The 17,936-nt window shown below is 36.8% G+C and overlaps 1 pseudogene across 1 annotated transcript; it reads left to right on the top strand.

Annotated features, from left to right (window-relative positions):
- The first annotated feature begins 10,665 nt into the window (after positions 1–10,665).
- Positions 10,666–12,161, top strand: LOC133823179 (two-component response regulator ARR5-like; annotated as a pseudogene). The gene is made up of 5 exons (XR_009888170.1): positions 10,666–10,973; positions 11,061–11,140; positions 11,264–11,341; positions 11,450–11,520; positions 11,644–12,161. The product of XR_009888170.1 is annotated as a two-component response regulator ARR5-like (transcript).
- Positions 12,162–17,936: the final 5,775 nt, after the last annotated feature.

The raw sequence follows: 17,936 nt of genomic DNA, 5'->3' as shown, positions 1-17,936 counted from the left end.
GTATGACTGGTCATGTAACAGCCCCTGGGTACTATAAATAAAGGACCCAGGGCTTCATTTAAAGGGACTTTTTTTTCGGACTCTCTTTTCGGGATCTGATCTCTTTCTCTAGAATTTTGGGAGAAAAATCTTACTGACGAGTGAACTCACCAGTTTTTACTTGTAATTGTCGAGTGACTCAATATTAAATGCTAAGTGGATTAGGTTATTACTATTCATCTGAACAGGGCTAAACCACTATAAAATACATGTGTGTTTATTTAAGATAATCGTACTCTGTCATTTATTTCGTTCAAAAGGTGTCATATACTGTACATACAATCATTGGCCAATTTCACAGGTCAACAATACCCTTCTTATAAACTCTTCAAGGGTGGCCGCCTTGCTACATTGCATGTCATCCCAGAGAGGGGATCCAGCTCTGATTCCGGACTGGAGGGCTACTAGGCACTCTCCATCATCAACCTTAGATTTTGAATCTTCTTCCGTGAAGCGTTGGATGTAAGCCCTAAGGGGGGATGTTACTTAATGTTGGTGAGCGCATTGACCTCCATGTCCATTTTCTAAGCGACTACAAATTGCTTACCGAAAGTTGACTGCAATCCGGACCATGTTTGGATTGATCCTGTCTTGAGCCGTTTCCACCACTCTTCAGCGGGTCCGACCAAGGTGATAAAAAAACACAGGCATTTTTCGTTGTCGCAGACATGGGCTACAGTCATCAGGCGATTGTAGTGAGATAGATGGTATCTAGGGTCAGTGTTTCTGATGTATGCGGGTATAAATGGCATCTTTAACCCCTTTAGTAACACGACGTCCAGGATGTGTTTTGTACATGGTTCCTTTTCTTCATCTTCAGAATCGAAACCTTTGCCTTCTTGTTTCCGGACCAAGAGGTTCGTGACCTTTTTGAGATCGGCCAGCTGCTCCATGAACTTTCTGGTCATTCCATCATCAAGGGGAACTCTTTCGTTCCTCCTGTTGTTGAGGTTATTCTTCAAGCTACCTCCTCGAGGGTGAATCTTTTCTTTCCGGGCATGCTCCTTTCAAGCATTGAGGTTGTCTAGCAAATCGACACGAGATGTGTCGTCTCTCGAACTAACAACTTTTGGCTCATCTCCGCGTTTATGCCCTCCGTGATCCTTGTTCACGGAAGCGCTAGAATAAAAACATCTTCCCTGGTCGTCCTGTCTCGGAACATTCCAGAGCTTATTACCTTACAGGCTTTTCCCCTGCGGATTGTTCGGGTGATTCCGTCCTGGGATAAGATTCACCCGTTCTTTCCTAGGGAAATACCCTGGGTCCACCCTAGTTTTTGGAGCGGGAAGAGTCTTCTTTGGGGGTTTTCTTTTTCAATGGGATCGACTGCTTTAGCTTTCCCTTTTTCTTGAGCAGGGTTCAAAGGACCGGCTCCGGGATGAGGTGATCATCCCGGAGGGGGAGTAGGGGTTGTCGCGTTGTTGAGTGTGCCAGTTCCTGTAGGTGGGACATGCTGCTGAGTTCTGGGGGAGGAACAGCTGAGGGATTGACTGTAGATCCCTGAGCAGCAATAAAAGCTTGAAGAGTCAGGAGAGACTCTTGCATCTGGCAGGTAGTCTCTTGTTGTTTCGCCATCCTTGCTTCTTGGTTGAGGACCTGCTGTCTCAAACGGACCACTTCTAGGTCCTCCTGTTCAGGTTCCACATCATTCTCGTCGAGATCGACGAGATTCTCAGTCTCAAGGTCTTCATACCTCTCTCCGTCTTCCTCGTAATAGTATTCATCATATTCACCCCCTTCTCTGAAGTTTTGGGAGTCATCAGGCAGGGGCCCGTGATAAGGCACGTCCTCTAGTTGGTTTTGAGGAATTTGCTAATTCTGCAATGGTTCTCCATTGTCTTGTTGTCGTTGCTCTTGAGTGGGATCAAACATGGTATGTCTGGTGTTCACCATCTTTGTAGATGACAAGTATCGGTTCAAGATTTCTTCAGCTCTCAATGAAAGCACCAAAATGTTTGCCAAGTTTTTCGAATACTATAAATATATTGAGAAATAAGAGCTAGAAAGAAAGGCAAAGAAACGAACAAGATCACAGTTTTTACGTGGTTGGGGCGTTAATGAGCCTTATTCCACGAGTCACTAGTATTGAGTTTTAGAGAGTTTAACAATGGAGGTTTTCTGTAAGTTCAGCAGTGTTTTTGCTTACAAGAGAAAATCGGGATCCCCGTTAGAGTGCACGAATTACCTTATTTATAGGCAGTCATGTGACTTCGGCTGGACTAATCCTGAACCTATGAGGATATAATGACAAATGCTCTCTAACAGAGCTATAATACAAGAATATAACATGATTGCAAGTTGTTAATCTAGGCCCATTGGGCCGGCTTAAGTGTAGTAGAGCCTTACACCTGCCCTACGTATGTTGGCACGGACTGATCTGTGTGGGCTGCCAGGGGGATCCTTGTAACGCCCTGGTTACTCCAAGACCGTTACTGTGAACTTTAAACCGTTCTTAACTCGCTAATTGAGTCATTAGGTTATAAACGTGCATCTAAGTGTTATTAATAGGCTAAGGTGAAAAATCTCGATCAAAAGGAAATGATATATTTCATTTAAAACATAAAACTATACATGGGCCCATAAAAAATATTTATAAGTTATTTACAATCCAAAATGGTCATTACAGTGTAAAAATTACAACCCGCCGACCTAAGCAGCAAAAATAGGGTTAACCCCTAGTTCCCCTGAGAAACATCTTGGCCGTGGTGGTCAAGCGGCCGCATACGTAAACATCGCCACTTAAGCTCTCCACTCAAGGCCGAGTGAGCTTTTCTTTCCCTTTACCTGCACCACATAGCATCCGTGAGTCAATGCACAGCAAGAAAACTCATTACTGCATGTATACAATATTAAAAGATGATTATGATAATCGTACTGGGCTTGTAGCCCTAATCAAATAATATCAAGATTCTAATAATCATGATGGGGCGTGTAGCCCTAATCAGATGGTATTGAGATTCTAATAATCATGTTGGAGCGTGTAGCCCTAATTAGATAAGTGATTGATGAGCAAATCACGAACTTAAACTAGATAAGTGACTGATGAGTAAGTCACGAACTTGAATTAGATAAGTGACTAATGAGTGAGTCACGAACTTGGGCTCCGCACCCTTAGCCATGTGACGATGCAGTTGCCTAGGCCTTCTCGCCCCGACTCTTAGTAACTAGCGTTTAGACTAGACAAGCGCTTTCATTTTCATCGAACTTAAGGTCGGTCAAGCATTTCATGCTTATGACAATAATGCTTATGTTGATTAGATATAATCTTTTTGGCTTGCGTTAAACACACTAATACCATTCTTGACTCATAAGCGAATACCATACGACCAGTGCTCAGTACTACTGCCGAACTTGACTAATAAGTCACAACTTCACAATCAATACATACACCATTATCGTTTCTGACTAATGAGTCAGTGCCACTCACAAGTAAGCAAGATTTCTAAGCATTTAATATGCAATTAATGTCCACATTTAGAGCACTCAACATACCTCATCAATAACCATGCATGTCACATACTGGGTGCAGCTTTCTTACCTCTGGTTCGAGCGTTAAACAAGTTAAAAATGACCCTTGAGAACGATCGATCCTTTGATCCCTTAGCGGTCACCTAGTCATAACCAAATATGGAACTCCATCAATGAAATCAATAATAAAAGGTTCTTGATCTAAACTGCACTCCTGGGACCCCGAATTGTACTAAAACGATTAGTAGATTCAATCTCGAGCCCTAGGAATTGAAACCCCGAGCCAAAAACCCTCAAAATTACCCAAAATAGTACCCTGGAAAAATATGGTAGTGCTGCCCCCCTGGCGCCATAGCGCTACAAGCAAGGCTGACATGCCCTGGACAGCGTTGTAGTGCCCATCCTTGGGTGTTGTAGCGCTAGATACAGGGTGGTTCAGCCCTGGTTTTTCCCCCCTTCGACTTCTCCACTTTCCAAACTTCAAGAACTGATTCCAAACCTCAACCAAACTCATAAATGAACCAAAAAACCCATTCTACAAGTCCTAGGTATCAAAACCCAATCAAACTTTGCCAAAAACTTCAATGAATTCTCAACTATCCAATCCAAAAATCCCAACTGAAAATCAATGAAAAACAGAGTAAAAACCAGAGTTTCCATGGTTGAATTCTTACCTCAAGCTCAAGATTAAACCCTCTTCAATGGTAGAACACAATCCTAGACCCTCAAGGCTTGATTCCTTAGCTTGAATCCTCAATTGGAGCTTCAAAATTCAAAGAGAAAAGAGAAGGAAAAGATGATCAGGAGAAGAAGGAAGAATGCTTTGTTTTTCTTAAGCTTTCAACAACTTTCTTGTTGAATATAACCCTTGGTCAAATGACTAAAACGCCCCTAGGTTAAGTAAAATCCTTTCAAGGCTAGCAAGGGCAAAATCATCATTTCCCGTCTATCTCGTTAATCATAATTAACGTCCTCTAATTCCCGTTATTCCCAATATTCTCAAATGCTAATAAATCATATCCCATTACCCTTTAATTCCACGACTCTAAGTAACTAGCCTTTAGACTAGACAAGCGCTTTTGTTTTCATCGAACTTAAGGCCGGTCAAGCATTTCATGCTTATGACGATAATGCTTATGTCGATTAGATCTAATCTTTTCGGCTTGCATTAAACACAGTAATATCGTTCTTGACTCATAAGCCAATACCATACGACCAATGCTCAGTACAACTGCCGAACTTGACTAATAAGTCACCGCTTCATAATCAATACTGACACCATTGACGTTTCTGACTAATAAGTCAGTGCCACTCACAAGTAAGAAAGATTGCTAAGCATTTAATATGCAATCAATGTCCACATTTAGAGCACTCAACATGCCTCATTAATAACCATGCATGTCACATACTGGGTGTAGTTTTCTTACCTCTAGTTCGAGTGTGAAACAAGTTAAAAATGACCCTTGAGAACGATCGATCATTTGATCCTTTAGCGGTCACCTAGTCATAACCAAATATGGAACTCCATCAATGAAATTAATAATAAAAGGTTCATGATCTAAACCTCACTCCCGGGACCCCGAATCGTACTAAAACGGTTAGTAGATTCAATCCTGAGCCTTAGGAATTGAAACCCCGAGCCAAAAACCCTCAAAATTACCCAAAATAGTACCCTGGAAAAATATGGTAGCGCTGCCCCTCTGGCGCCATAGCGCTACAAGCAGGGCTGACATGCCCTGGACAGCGTTGTAGTGCCCATCCTTGGGCGCTGTAGCGCTAGAACCAGGGTGATTCTGCCCTGGTTTTTCCCCCTTCGACTTCTCCAATTTCCAAACTTCAAGAATTGATTCCAAACCTCAACCAAACTCACAAGTGAACCCAAAAACCCATTCTACAAGTCCTAGGCATCAAAACCCAATCAAACTTTGCCAAAAACTTCAATAAATTCTTAACTATCCAATCCAAAAATCCCAACTGAATATCAATGAAAAAAAGAGTAAAAACCAGAGTTTCCATGGTTGAATTCTTACCTCAAGCTCAAGATTAAACCCTCTTCAATGGTAAAACACAATTCTAGACCCTCAAGGCTTGATTCCCTAGCTTGAATCCTCAATTGGAGCTTCAAAATTCAAAGAGAAAAGAGAAGGAAAAAATGATCAGGAGAAGAAGGAAGAATGCTCTGTTTTGCTTAAGCTTTCAACAACTTTCTAGTTGAATATAACCCTTGGTTAAATGACCAAAATGCCCCTAGGTTAAGTAAAATCCTTTCAAGGCTAGCAAGGGCAAAATCGTCATTTCCTGTCTATCTCGTTAATCATAATTAACGTCCTCTAATTCCCGTTATTCCCAATATTCTCAAATGCTAATAAATTATATCCCATTACCCTTTAATTCTGGGTAATGTAGTAATCATCAAATTACCCGAGACTCACCCCGAGCCCCTAAATTAACCCCGTTATGACTAAACCGCTAACTTGCATTCAAAGATCGTCTCATGCCGAATAGCTCAAAAAAATCCAAATTATAATGTGGCCTCATCCATAATCACCAACATGCATGAAAATATACAAATATGCCCTCAACAGGCCAAATTACCAAAATACCCTTAAAATGAAAAGTGGACCTACATGCATGCATTTATCATCATATAATAATATAATTCACATAATCATGCATATAATCATTTAATGACATAATAAATCAATTATGGCCCTCCTCACCTACTAATCCGACCATTAAACCTCATTAGGGATTTTGGGGCATTACAATCTTGGGGACAGGTTCTGTTAGAGTAGTGGCAGTACGATTTCGTAGGAACATTGTACGTTCCGTGCGTACCCCATTCTGCATGTTACTTAGGGAGACCAACTGCCGGATTTCTCAGGGACACATCAGTTGTAGGAAGGACTGAGCTTGTCTTTATCCGGACATATGGTCCGGAATCGTTTACTGATGTCCGGGTTCATTTACCAAGATACGGGTTCATTTACCAGGGAGGATATCAACTAGCGATGATAGATCAAAGGACATCCTGATGGTGAATTAAAACATTGGGGATGGACCCGAAGACTTCATATGGATCCTACTCGATAGGATCTGCTTCCTGAAATTGACCATCCACCACCATAATATGAATCCCAGAGGATAGAGATTGGGTGCACCTGGGAAGGTAGTTCAGGCCTACATCCCATTTCCGGCCCCCTTACTATGCTCATGCTACTCGCTAATTATTGGGCTCGGCATGGTCTGGACCGATAGGGTTTGGTTGCTCATTGTTCGCTGGGCCCTGGTTGGGCCCAGGCCTCTCCCGAGAGCCCATGAAACTCGTTTGACCATCTCACGTGTCCAAGGTGGAAAATATGGATAACAATAATAATATTTTTAATAACATTTGAATTTATTTTAATATAATTATTAAATATTTGGTCTTGGATTAAATATTATTATAATATTTAAATTTATATTAATATAATTATTAAAATATATATTCTATCATATTTTTAATTTGTTTTAAAGGTATATTCCGTTAAAATTTTTAATATTCCATTCAAGTTAACGAAATAAAAAACCTTTAAAACCAAAAAAATTCGTTAAATATACACTTTTTTTTATATATAATATATAAAAATATTAACATTTTGGCCCCTTGGTTTAAACCCTACTAAGTTTAAAACTAATACTTTTTTTTTTTTGAAGGGGAATGAATTCTCAATAATTGGTATTTTTAAAAATACTTTGAAAATGTTCTCACCAAAAATGCGCTAATATTTTAATATGTAAATATAATTTCTAAAATTGATTGATAATGCATAAAAAATCTAAAATTATAACAAATAAAAATTATATTTGACATTTTTTTATGCATTAAAATGTAAAATATCAATAAAACCAATTAATAAAATCTAAAAACTAATTTTTTTTAATGAATTTTAAGTGATAATATATTTGTATATTTTAAAACAAAAGAAAAACTTCACTAAAAACAAATGAAGGTGTCATTTTTGACAAAATAACATAAAATTGTTTTTAATTTTTTTTATTTCACAAACTCAAAGTTAAACTTGATAATTAACTGAAATTGAGTGCCCAATATAGTAATTTTCGCGTATATAAACATGATAGTATAAGCCTTTTCAAATCATTAGAATTTTGTCCCTAAATGCCTTGTAATTCACAAGTGGTATGGTCTGGCTGCCTCATTTATTTTGGTAATGGGGCCTGATTAGCTAGCCCCGTTGGAAAACTAAATAATCTAAAACCCTATTTGGTTTTTTTTTTCTTTAATATATTTAAACCATCCCATTTTTGTGAAATTGTGAAATATGTTGAGTATGTAATATGATTTAAGAACACACACAAGAAGAAGAGCAGAAATGTAATGTAAGGGAGGGAACAAGTCACTGTTTATGGCGTAGTGTTGGTCCCATACGTAGATTTGTGTTTGAATATGATGGGGTTCACTGAAGAACAATTTCCTAAAAACTGTACACAAGGAAAATCAGTAACATTGTGGGATTTACCATACGGGTAAATCCAAAATCCGGGTAGAGCAGGAGATGAGGGAAGCAGGGATTGCGAACTAGCCACTTCTTATGATCTGTAGCACTCTTCGCCAAAGAAAAAAAAAAGAATTTGAGGGATTAGGGTAACAAAAGTCCAAGCACAAAAAAGGGTAATTTTGGGTCCCACCACCAGATTTCTTTGGGACTCCCAAATCTCCTCAATTCTCTCTCTTGTCGCTTTGGATTCTTGTGCCCAAAAATTATTTTTCCTTTTGGTTTGTTGTATAACAATTAACATAACATGGTCCATAGCCCACGAGGTTTGCTTCCCATACCTTTGAATTATCAACCCACTCCTGTCACTTTTTAGCTTTGGATGTTTCATATTCTTGCCTTTCACTATACAAAATTGACCTGTCACAAGGCTTTAGTTTGATATATATATATAAAAGAAATAAACATTTTACTAATTTTAATCTCTATTCTAAATTATCTTTGTTTTTAGTTATATATATATATATCAAATTTTAATACTGAAGACTTAATTATCATTCTTCTAGGTTACAATTAATTAAAAATACTTTAACATTCTTCTAATTATCTAAAATAAAATAAAAAATGAATTCGAGGTGGCACGTGTAAGATGAGAAGGGCATGACTCGCATGACTGGGATATGAATATTGAAGACCTATTCTTTTGTATATAAAAATGGAAAATAAAATAAAAATAATGAAATAGATACTCATCCCATGTCTTTTAAAACGAAGAATAAACAATATTGTGAAGAATTTGGATTTTTTTCCCTAATCGAATAGTTGTTATTGTTATTAGGGGTGTAATTATTTGGTACATGTGTTTTTGCAAAGTATCATTTTGGTACTTATATTTATAAATAATACTTATTTGGTATCCTGTATTTTAAAATTGTATATATTTAGTACTTTTTATTTTAAAATTATACATATTTGGTACCATAAATTCAAATTTAGTTAATAAAATTTTACCAATTTAATCAAATTACTCTCAATCATATGAGCTACAAATTATATATAACTGTTGACAATTTGGTCATGACAAAATTTTATCAATTAGAATATTAAATATCTATGTTTTCAAAATATAAAATACCATACGAGCATTATTTGAAAACAAAAAAATAAAATAAAAGATACCAAATCAATAAATTCCTCGTTAGTAATCAGATTTGCATTGATTTTGATATGATTTGAAATCTGATCAAATGCCTAAGAGTGAAGAGAAAGAAATCAAGCAACTTAAATTGGTTAAATAAATAAAATAAAATCAAAATTCAGAATTCAGAATTTTGGAACAGAAATCTTAGGGTGTGATTGGTTGGGGATTTGGAAATGATTTTATGATTTTGAAAACTTAAAATTTGTGGGACCTACCAAAATATTTGATTGGTAGATTGTTTTTGAAAACTATATCCTAATCAAAATTCTAATTTTGTGTTGTAATTTAGAAAACAACAATTTTGCGTTTTCTCTGTTTTGTGATTTTTTCTCCAAAAACTTAAAATCAAAATCAGGATTTGTTTGTTCTCTCTACTCCTATTCTTTGTATCATTGTTTGTATTTATTTTCTTTTTTTGCTAATTTTTATGACTTGAGTATGTTTCCACTAGTAATAAGGTGTTTATGGAACATTTTATGACATTTATGCACAATTTAAAAATAAATTGTGCTGGTATTTTTATAGATGACAATGCAATATTGTTATAAATTTAATCAATAATTATTATTAAATTTTAGTTTATTAATATAATTAAATTTTACTTAATTAAAGCTATTGATAAATCAAAATTTAATATTATACAACTTATGTATATAAAATATATAAAATTAAAATAATATTTAAATTCAGCTGTTCCAATCACATATTCAGTTTATGTTATATTTTCAAATTTAATACCAATCACAGATTCATTTTTTTTAAACTCAAAAACAGTTTACTGACATTCAACCAATCATATTTTCAGAAACATGATTTTAGTCACTAAATTCAGATTTTCATTTTAGAATCTCACTTTTCAAAAATATAATTTTCTAATCACGAACTAATCAGACCCTTAGCTTGTGAAAATATTGACATTAGTTTTGTTTTGATGAGAAGAGAAGGGAATTCACTTGGAAGAGACTAACCGAGTCTGTAAGTTACCGGTCAATGCCTGTAACAGGTCACCGGCTAAAGACGGTAAACTTTGAGAGCCTCTTTTTTACATGCAGCGGTTCAGGGACACGTGTCAGTTTACTGACAGCTTTTCAGGTAAATTTGCCGGCGGAGGTGGTCCATTGACTTGGCGTCAACTACTTTTACCAGATTTTCACTTTGCTAGTGTGCACAAAACCCGAGATTGACCAAAATACCGTGTAAAATAAAGTGTTAAAAAGGAAGGAATCACTCGCGATTCTTTGGATTCTTGGGGACAAAAGAACGCGAGATATCGTTGTCTTTTTTATTTGGAAGATCGCACCAAAGTGGATTTCAGAATCTCAGCGTTATGGCTTAGAATTAAAATAAAGCAGATTTGAGATTTCTTAGAGAGAGAAAGATTTGATTTGCGATAGAGACACGTATTAAGTGAGAGAGAAAGACAGATAGACTCACTCAATACATTATTACAGCGTATAAAAACAATTTGGTCTCAGAATAAAGAAGCTGAAGAAGAAGGAACCTCTCTCCCTCTCTTTCCATATACTCCTTTGTTTGCCTCTTCTTCAAGGAGAATCAAAGTTGGAAGGATTTTCTTTTAGGCTTGAACTTGGCTAATATGGCTAGAAACGGCACTGTTTCTCGGCGATTCAGAAGGTCAGAGAAGGTTGACACTGCCTTTGAGTTTTCGCCTATTATGGATTCTGAAGAGGTTCATGTTTTAGCCGTCGATGACAGCTTAGTTGATCGGAAAGTCATTGAGCGGTTACTCAAAATTACTTCCTGTAAAGGTTTGTATTTCCGTCTTAGAAAAGACAGAATTTCCACTAGAAACAAAATTATTACGGGATTTTGAATTCTGGTTCATGAATCTGCAGTTACTGCTGTTGATAGCGGAAGAAGAGCTCTGCAATTTCTTGGTTTAGATGAGGAGAAGACCTCTTCTGTCGGATTCGATGTGAGTTTTTTTTAATCATATATAATTATGATACGAATTTCTGCTCTGATTTTTATTTAAGCAGATTTTTTATTTTTTTTGGTTTCGCAATGTACTGATTTTGAAACTGTATGTGATTCTTAGGGTTTGAAGGTGGATCTGATCATCACAGATTATTGTATGCCTGGAATGACTGGATATGAACTTCTCAAGAAAATAAAGGTCAGAATTCTCACCCTGTAATCCGTTCTGTATTCAGAAAGATTCTTAAAACTTTTTTCTTTAAACATAAATAATTTTTTATTTTTTTTATTTTTTATGTTGATACAGGAATCATCTACTTTCAAGCAAATACCGGTGGTGATTATGTCTTCTGAGAACGTTTTGACTCGCATAGACAGGTACTTTACTTATCTTTTTTTTTTCCTACTATTTTCTTTAAAATTAAATTTCAACAAGTTCATCTATATAATTAATTAAAAAGATTGTATTAGACTGATTCTTTTTTTTTTTTTAATTATTAGGTGTTTGGAGGAAGGAGCAGAGGATTTCATAGTAAAACCGGTGAAACTAGCAGATGTAAAGAGGATCAGAGATTATATGACGAAAGAGGTGAAAATAGAATCCGAAGAGAGTGGAATTAACAAGAGAAAGCTACGAGAGTCGTTTGATCTCTCTTCATCACCACCGTCACTTTCATCATCACCATCATCTTTATCATCTCCGTCATCACCCTCGCCGTCAAGATCACCGTTGTCGTCATCCCTATCGGCGCCATCCTCACCCACGCCGATAGATTCCCCAATCAGACGGCTCAAAATGACCAACTCAAATTATTAGATCTGCCAAATCATCAATACGAAAAAGAAAAGAAAAATTGAAATGCCCTGCAATCTCTGCAAATTACTTTTTTTTTTAATTATAATTTTTAATTTAAAAATTTTCTTATGGGTTAAACTGCACTTACCCATTAGGCCTTAACGGTTTTTTGTTGCACTACCGTTCTTTTTCATTTGGCGTTTATTTATATCGTTTGTTGATATGACGGTGGTTTCGTACACTTACTAACATTAACTAACCAATTACATTATTATGCTTGTTGATTATGGGGTTGGGAACCCTAAATTATTAAATGAAAATTATTATTACTGTGGGGTGGTCAGTTAATTTTTTGTTGAGATGGTTGTTGGAGAGTATGAATGTAATAATAAAGAAGAAGAAAAAAGAAGTGAAGAGGAAGAGCCTGATGTGAAGTGGAAAGGATTTGGTCTGATTGGGACTGAAGGTGTGCAAGATCTTGTCTGGTAGAGGGAATATTAGAACTGGATTGTGAATTGGACATGTTTGAAATGTTCCCTTTTGGAGGGGCTCGGTGGCTGGCTTGGGTGGGACCTGGGCTCGAACCGGAGGGGTTGTCGTATGGTCTTGGTTGTGATACTCAAAACAATTGTGCCAAGCTGTCAAAGAGAGATTGACAAGTGGAGACTTTGATGAGTTGAGACCCACTCCCAAGTCATGTCACATACTTTGTTTTAATTTTTGTTTATTGTTTTTAATTTTGTGGCATACTATTCTACGCCCTGTATTTATGGGTTATGGCTCCTCTTTGCTGAGACATCATTGTGGTTGATTGGTTGAACCATCAATGAGGGGCACGTCTTGGTCTATTGAGTTTGCGTTTTAAGGGTCAACCTATTAGACTTAGTTCACATCCACTTGCAATATATATACCTCTAAAGCAATGAAAACATACAAACTACAAGGTAAATTTCATGTTATGTTGGATGACAATTTTAATTTTTTTTAGATAAAAATATCTTTAACATTCAAATATTTATTTTCTCAATCGGTAAGAACTCTCTTTCTCTCCATAACGTCAATCATTCTTTCACTCTTTCTCTCATTCCCTCTCATTCTAATATTGTAGATCTAAAAAAAAAATACCAAAATTTTAAAAAAAAGTTATCTAAAACAGACATTTAAGTAAAAAAAAAATATAAACTTCTAAAGTTTTCAGTACAGGGCATCAAAATTGCATCGCAAAAGCATCGAAATACCATCAATTTTGCATCGAAAAAGCATCGATTTGGCATCGACAAAGCATTGTTTTGGTCAAAAAATAAATTTTCATGATTGTATCGCAAAAGCATCGAAACATCATCGAATTTGCATCGAAAAATCATCGTTTTGGTAAAAAAAAAATCAAGTTTTCATGATTGCATCGCAAGAGCATCGAAACACCATTGATTTTGCATCAATGGTGTTTCGATGCTCTTGGGATGCAATCATGAAAACTTGATTTTTTTTTTTGCCAAAACGATACTTTTTCGATGCAAAATCGATGGTGCTTCGATGCTCTTGCAATGTAATAATAAAACTTGATTTTTGGCCAAAACGATGATTTTTCGATGCAAAATCGATGGTATTTCAATGCTTTTGTGATGCAATCATGAAAATTTGTGTTTTTTTTTGCCAAAACGATGTTTTTTTTTAATGCAAAATCCATGCAATTTCGATGCTCTTGCGATGCAATCATGAAAGTTGATTTTTGGCCAAAACAATGTTTTTTCGATGAAAAATTGATGCAATTTCGATGCTCTTGCGATGCAATCATGAAACTTGATTTTTGGGCAAAACGATGCTTTTTCGATGCAAAATCAATGCTTTTTCGATGCCAAATCGATGTTTTTTCGAAGCAAAATCGATGGTATTCCGATCCTTTTGCAATGCAATTATGAAAACTTTTTTTGGGCCAAAACGATGCTTTTGTGATGCAATCACGAAAATTTGATTTTTGGCCAAAACGATATTTTTTCGATGCAATTTTGATGCTCTGCATTGAAAATTGAAGAAAACTTTAGAGGTTCATATTTTTTACACTCAAATGTTCATTTCAGATGATTTTTTTAAAATTTTGGTATTTTTTTTCAAGATTTACAATATTAGAATGAGAGAGAGAGAGTGTGAGAATGAGAGAAGTTAGAGAGAGAATAGATGTTTGAATGTTAGGGGTATTTTTGTCCAAAAAATTTAAATTGTCATATATTTGGGATAGTAACATATGTTGGCATATTAAAAAATTCCACCAAGTTGTCATGCATATAACATGAAATTTCCCAACTACAATTATCATTTACAAAACATGTTTCTCATTTGGAATATTTGACACTACAGTAGTAAAACTTTCACTTTTTTTACACTTTAAGTACCAAAATTTTATTTTTGGAGGTGAAATGTAATGACCCACTAATCTAGACTCTTGGACCATTATCGAACTATACATACAAATTCTTACTAAAACATACATTTGCGAAAATACCATAATTTATTATAAACTTGTAGAAACAAAGGTTACTTTCATAAAAATAAGTAGGATATGGGTACCCATTGTCTTTAAAAAAAAAATAACTTAAAGTAAAAAGAGTTACATAGAAAATGCGGAAAATACATCTAAAACCATATAAACATAAACAAGACTACATCCTCGAATCGAATAACGCTCGGCCCCTTGACTCCATTCACCATCGATACACATCCTCTAAGCGTAACGAATCTTACCGCCTCTAAAGCTTATTTTCCTGCACATAAAACAGAAAGGAATGAGCCTAATGCCCAACAAGGAAAATCTAACACATAGTCATAAACATAAACTTCATAATAAACGTAAAGACATATCATAACACATAATACACTTATTATAATGGCCATTATTACTTGGGGTCCCATAGACTAAACAAGCTTATGCCCATGAGATTGGTGGGGTCCTACCAGCTAAATAGGCATATGCCCACAATCTTTTTGGGGTCTTGTTAGTCAAATAGGGCATAAGCCCAAGCCTACAAACATACACATTCATAACATATTCATAACATATCATAACATAACACATAAGATAACATAAACATAAACATATAGATTCTAGCCTATTTTCCTTACCAAAGTTACCGGGATATGTGGACTGAGTTGGGACTTTTTGGAACACTCCTAAAACCATAAGAAAGAGTGAGTCTAAAGAAGAAAGGAGATGAAATGGAAGGGATGGAAAGACTAAACCATTTGAGAAACATGCTTACCGAAACTTATGTGCTCAAGAACTTAGATTCCCTAACCAAAATGAAGATTAAGGTTAGAGATTGAGTAGAAGACTATGAGAAAAAAAATAACATAATACAGAAAGGAACTAGAGTCTTGGTTACCTCAAAGACTTGAAAGACCAATCTACGACTCAACCGAAATGCTATAGAACCTCACTTCCCAAAGTGTTTGATAAGCTTATGATGTTTAAGCTTATGATTTTTCCCAAACCAGGTGTTTACACTCTCACACTCACTTAACACTAGCAGCTTCTGAACTTAGAGCAAAAAGGTGAATAATGGCTGGGTACTAGGTCCTATTTATAGAGTTTGGGAATGAAAGCATCTTGATTTTACTTGAATAAAAATAATGGCTTTTTAGGTGAAAATCATTTGAATAATCGTTCAGCAGAGGCTGAAGACTCGTTCAAAAGATGCTGGACTTATGGAGGAGTTTGAATGGCTGAAAGGAAAAGAATTCAAAAGTGTTTGAATTTATGCTGGAGGAGGCGATATATCGCCCCCTGTAGGCGATATATCGCCTGGGCCAGTATGCCCGAGGCGACCGTGCATCGTCTCGTGTTTTCCGTATCTACGTGCTGCGATATATCGCCCCCTATAGCTGCGATATATCGGCACACGCTGAATATTTAAACACGAAATTACACATTTTTAGCTAAGTTTGAATGGAGTAAACAGCCTTGACTAAGCCTTCAACATATTCAAAGCTGCTGACTGACCTTATAACATTCAAACTTTACCCTTATTTAATTTAATCCTAAAAAATACTTAATCCTTAATTACCCATTCATAACATGTGCTTAAAATCCTATTGGTTGATATCTACACCTTATAATATAACAAATATTATCCTTAATATCAGTCATATAATCAAACCTTAGGTTATACTTAATATTCTTAAAATATAGGTTAAACTTAGAAAATCTATAAGTACTACTATGAGTGTCCAAATAATTCCCGGTCTGAACCAAAAATCCACAGTAACAAAGATAATACTATACATACTATAATACTACTATCTATCTTAGCTAAGTAAAGTTCTTGGACTCTACAATTCTCCCCTACTAATAAGAATTTCATCCTCGAAATTTACTTACCAAATAACTCCGGATACCGGCTCTGTATGTCCTCCTCCAACTCCCATGTTACCTCGCGTTCAGAACTATTGCTCCATAGGACTTTGACTATAGGAAAGCTCTTGGACCGTAACTGCTTCATCCCTCTATCTGGATGCTAATCGGTCGTTCCTCATAACTTAAGTCTTTCTGGAGCGCTATGGTATCGTACTTGAGGACGTGAGATGGGTCTGACACATACTTGCGTAACATCGAGATGTGGAAGACGTTGTGACTATCGGCTAGTGCTGGCGGTAGGGCTAGTCTATACGCAACTGGTCCAACTTTGTCCAATATCTCAAAAGGACCTATGAATCGGGGACTGAGCTTGCCTTTCTTCCCGAACCGCTTGACACCCTTCATAGGAGATATCTTCAGGAAGACTTGATCTCCAACTTGGAACTTCACATCGCGTCGCTTGGTATCCGCATAGCTTTTCTGACGGCTTTGAGCAGCAAGCATACGCTGTCTAATAAGCGTTACTGCTTCTTGTGCTTGTCTAACAGCTTCGGGCCCTAGAAGCTGCCTTTCTCCTACCTCGTCCCAGTGCAACGGTGATCGATACCTTCTTCCATATAGCAACTCATAAGGTGCCATTCCGATCGTCGACTGGTAGCTATTGTTGTACGAGAACTCGATCAGTGGTAAGTACTTGTTCCATGATCCTCCGAAATCAAGTACACATGCGCGTAGCATATCCTCTAAGATCTGAATCGTACGCTCAGACTGCCCATCTGTCTTAGGATGGAAAGCTGTACTAAGGCTTAACTTAGTACCCATAGCTTGCTGTAAGCTTCTCCAAAATCTTGACGTAAATATTGATCCTCTATCTGACACTATCGTCTTGGGGATTCCATGCAATCGTACAATCTCCTGGATGTAGATGTCTGCATGTTGGTCTGCCGTATATGAAGTCTTAACAAGCAGAAAATGAGCCGACTTGGTTAGTCTATCTATGACTATCCAAGCGGAATCATGCTGCTTATTCGTCTTTGGCAGATCCGTTACGAAGTCCATGGCTATATCGTCCCACTTCCATTCCGGTATGCTAAGCGGTTGCAATAATCCTGCAGGCCGCTGATGCTCCGCCTTCACTTGCTGGCATACCAGACACTTAGATACATACTCTGCTATGTCCTTCTTCATCCCTGGCCACCAATAGACTGCCTTGATGTCATGAGTCATCTTGGTAGACCCTGGATGAAACGAGTATGGGGTGCTGTGCGCTTCTTCTAGGATCGTCTTCTTAATACTCTGATCGTCTGGCACGCATACTCGATCCTTATATCTCAATAAACCTTGACTGGATATTGAGAAATCTGTAGTCTTGCCTTCTCTGACTGCATCCGTGTGTGCTGCTAGCGAGTCATCATGTCTCTGACCATTCCGTATGTCTTCTAGCAGATTTGATTGGATAGACAAGTTAGCCAGCTTGCCTACAACCACTTCGATTCCGGCACTGATCAGCTCCCGCTGTAGCGACTTTTCTATTCTAGATAAGGCTACTAAGTTCCCATAGCTTTTCCGGATGAGTGCATCGGCAACTACATTTGCCTTTCCCGGGTGGTATAGGATTTCGCAGTCGTAATCCTTTACTAACTCTAACCA

Source organism: Humulus lupulus, chromosome 3 (genome assembly GCF_963169125.1).
Source record: "Humulus lupulus chromosome 3, drHumLupu1.1, whole genome shotgun sequence".
In the NCBI taxonomy this organism is placed as follows: Eukaryota; Viridiplantae; Streptophyta; class Magnoliopsida; order Rosales; family Cannabaceae; genus Humulus; species Humulus lupulus.
The sequence above is the reverse complement of the archived record's forward strand: the minus strand, read 5'-3'. Positions and strand labels throughout refer to the sequence as shown.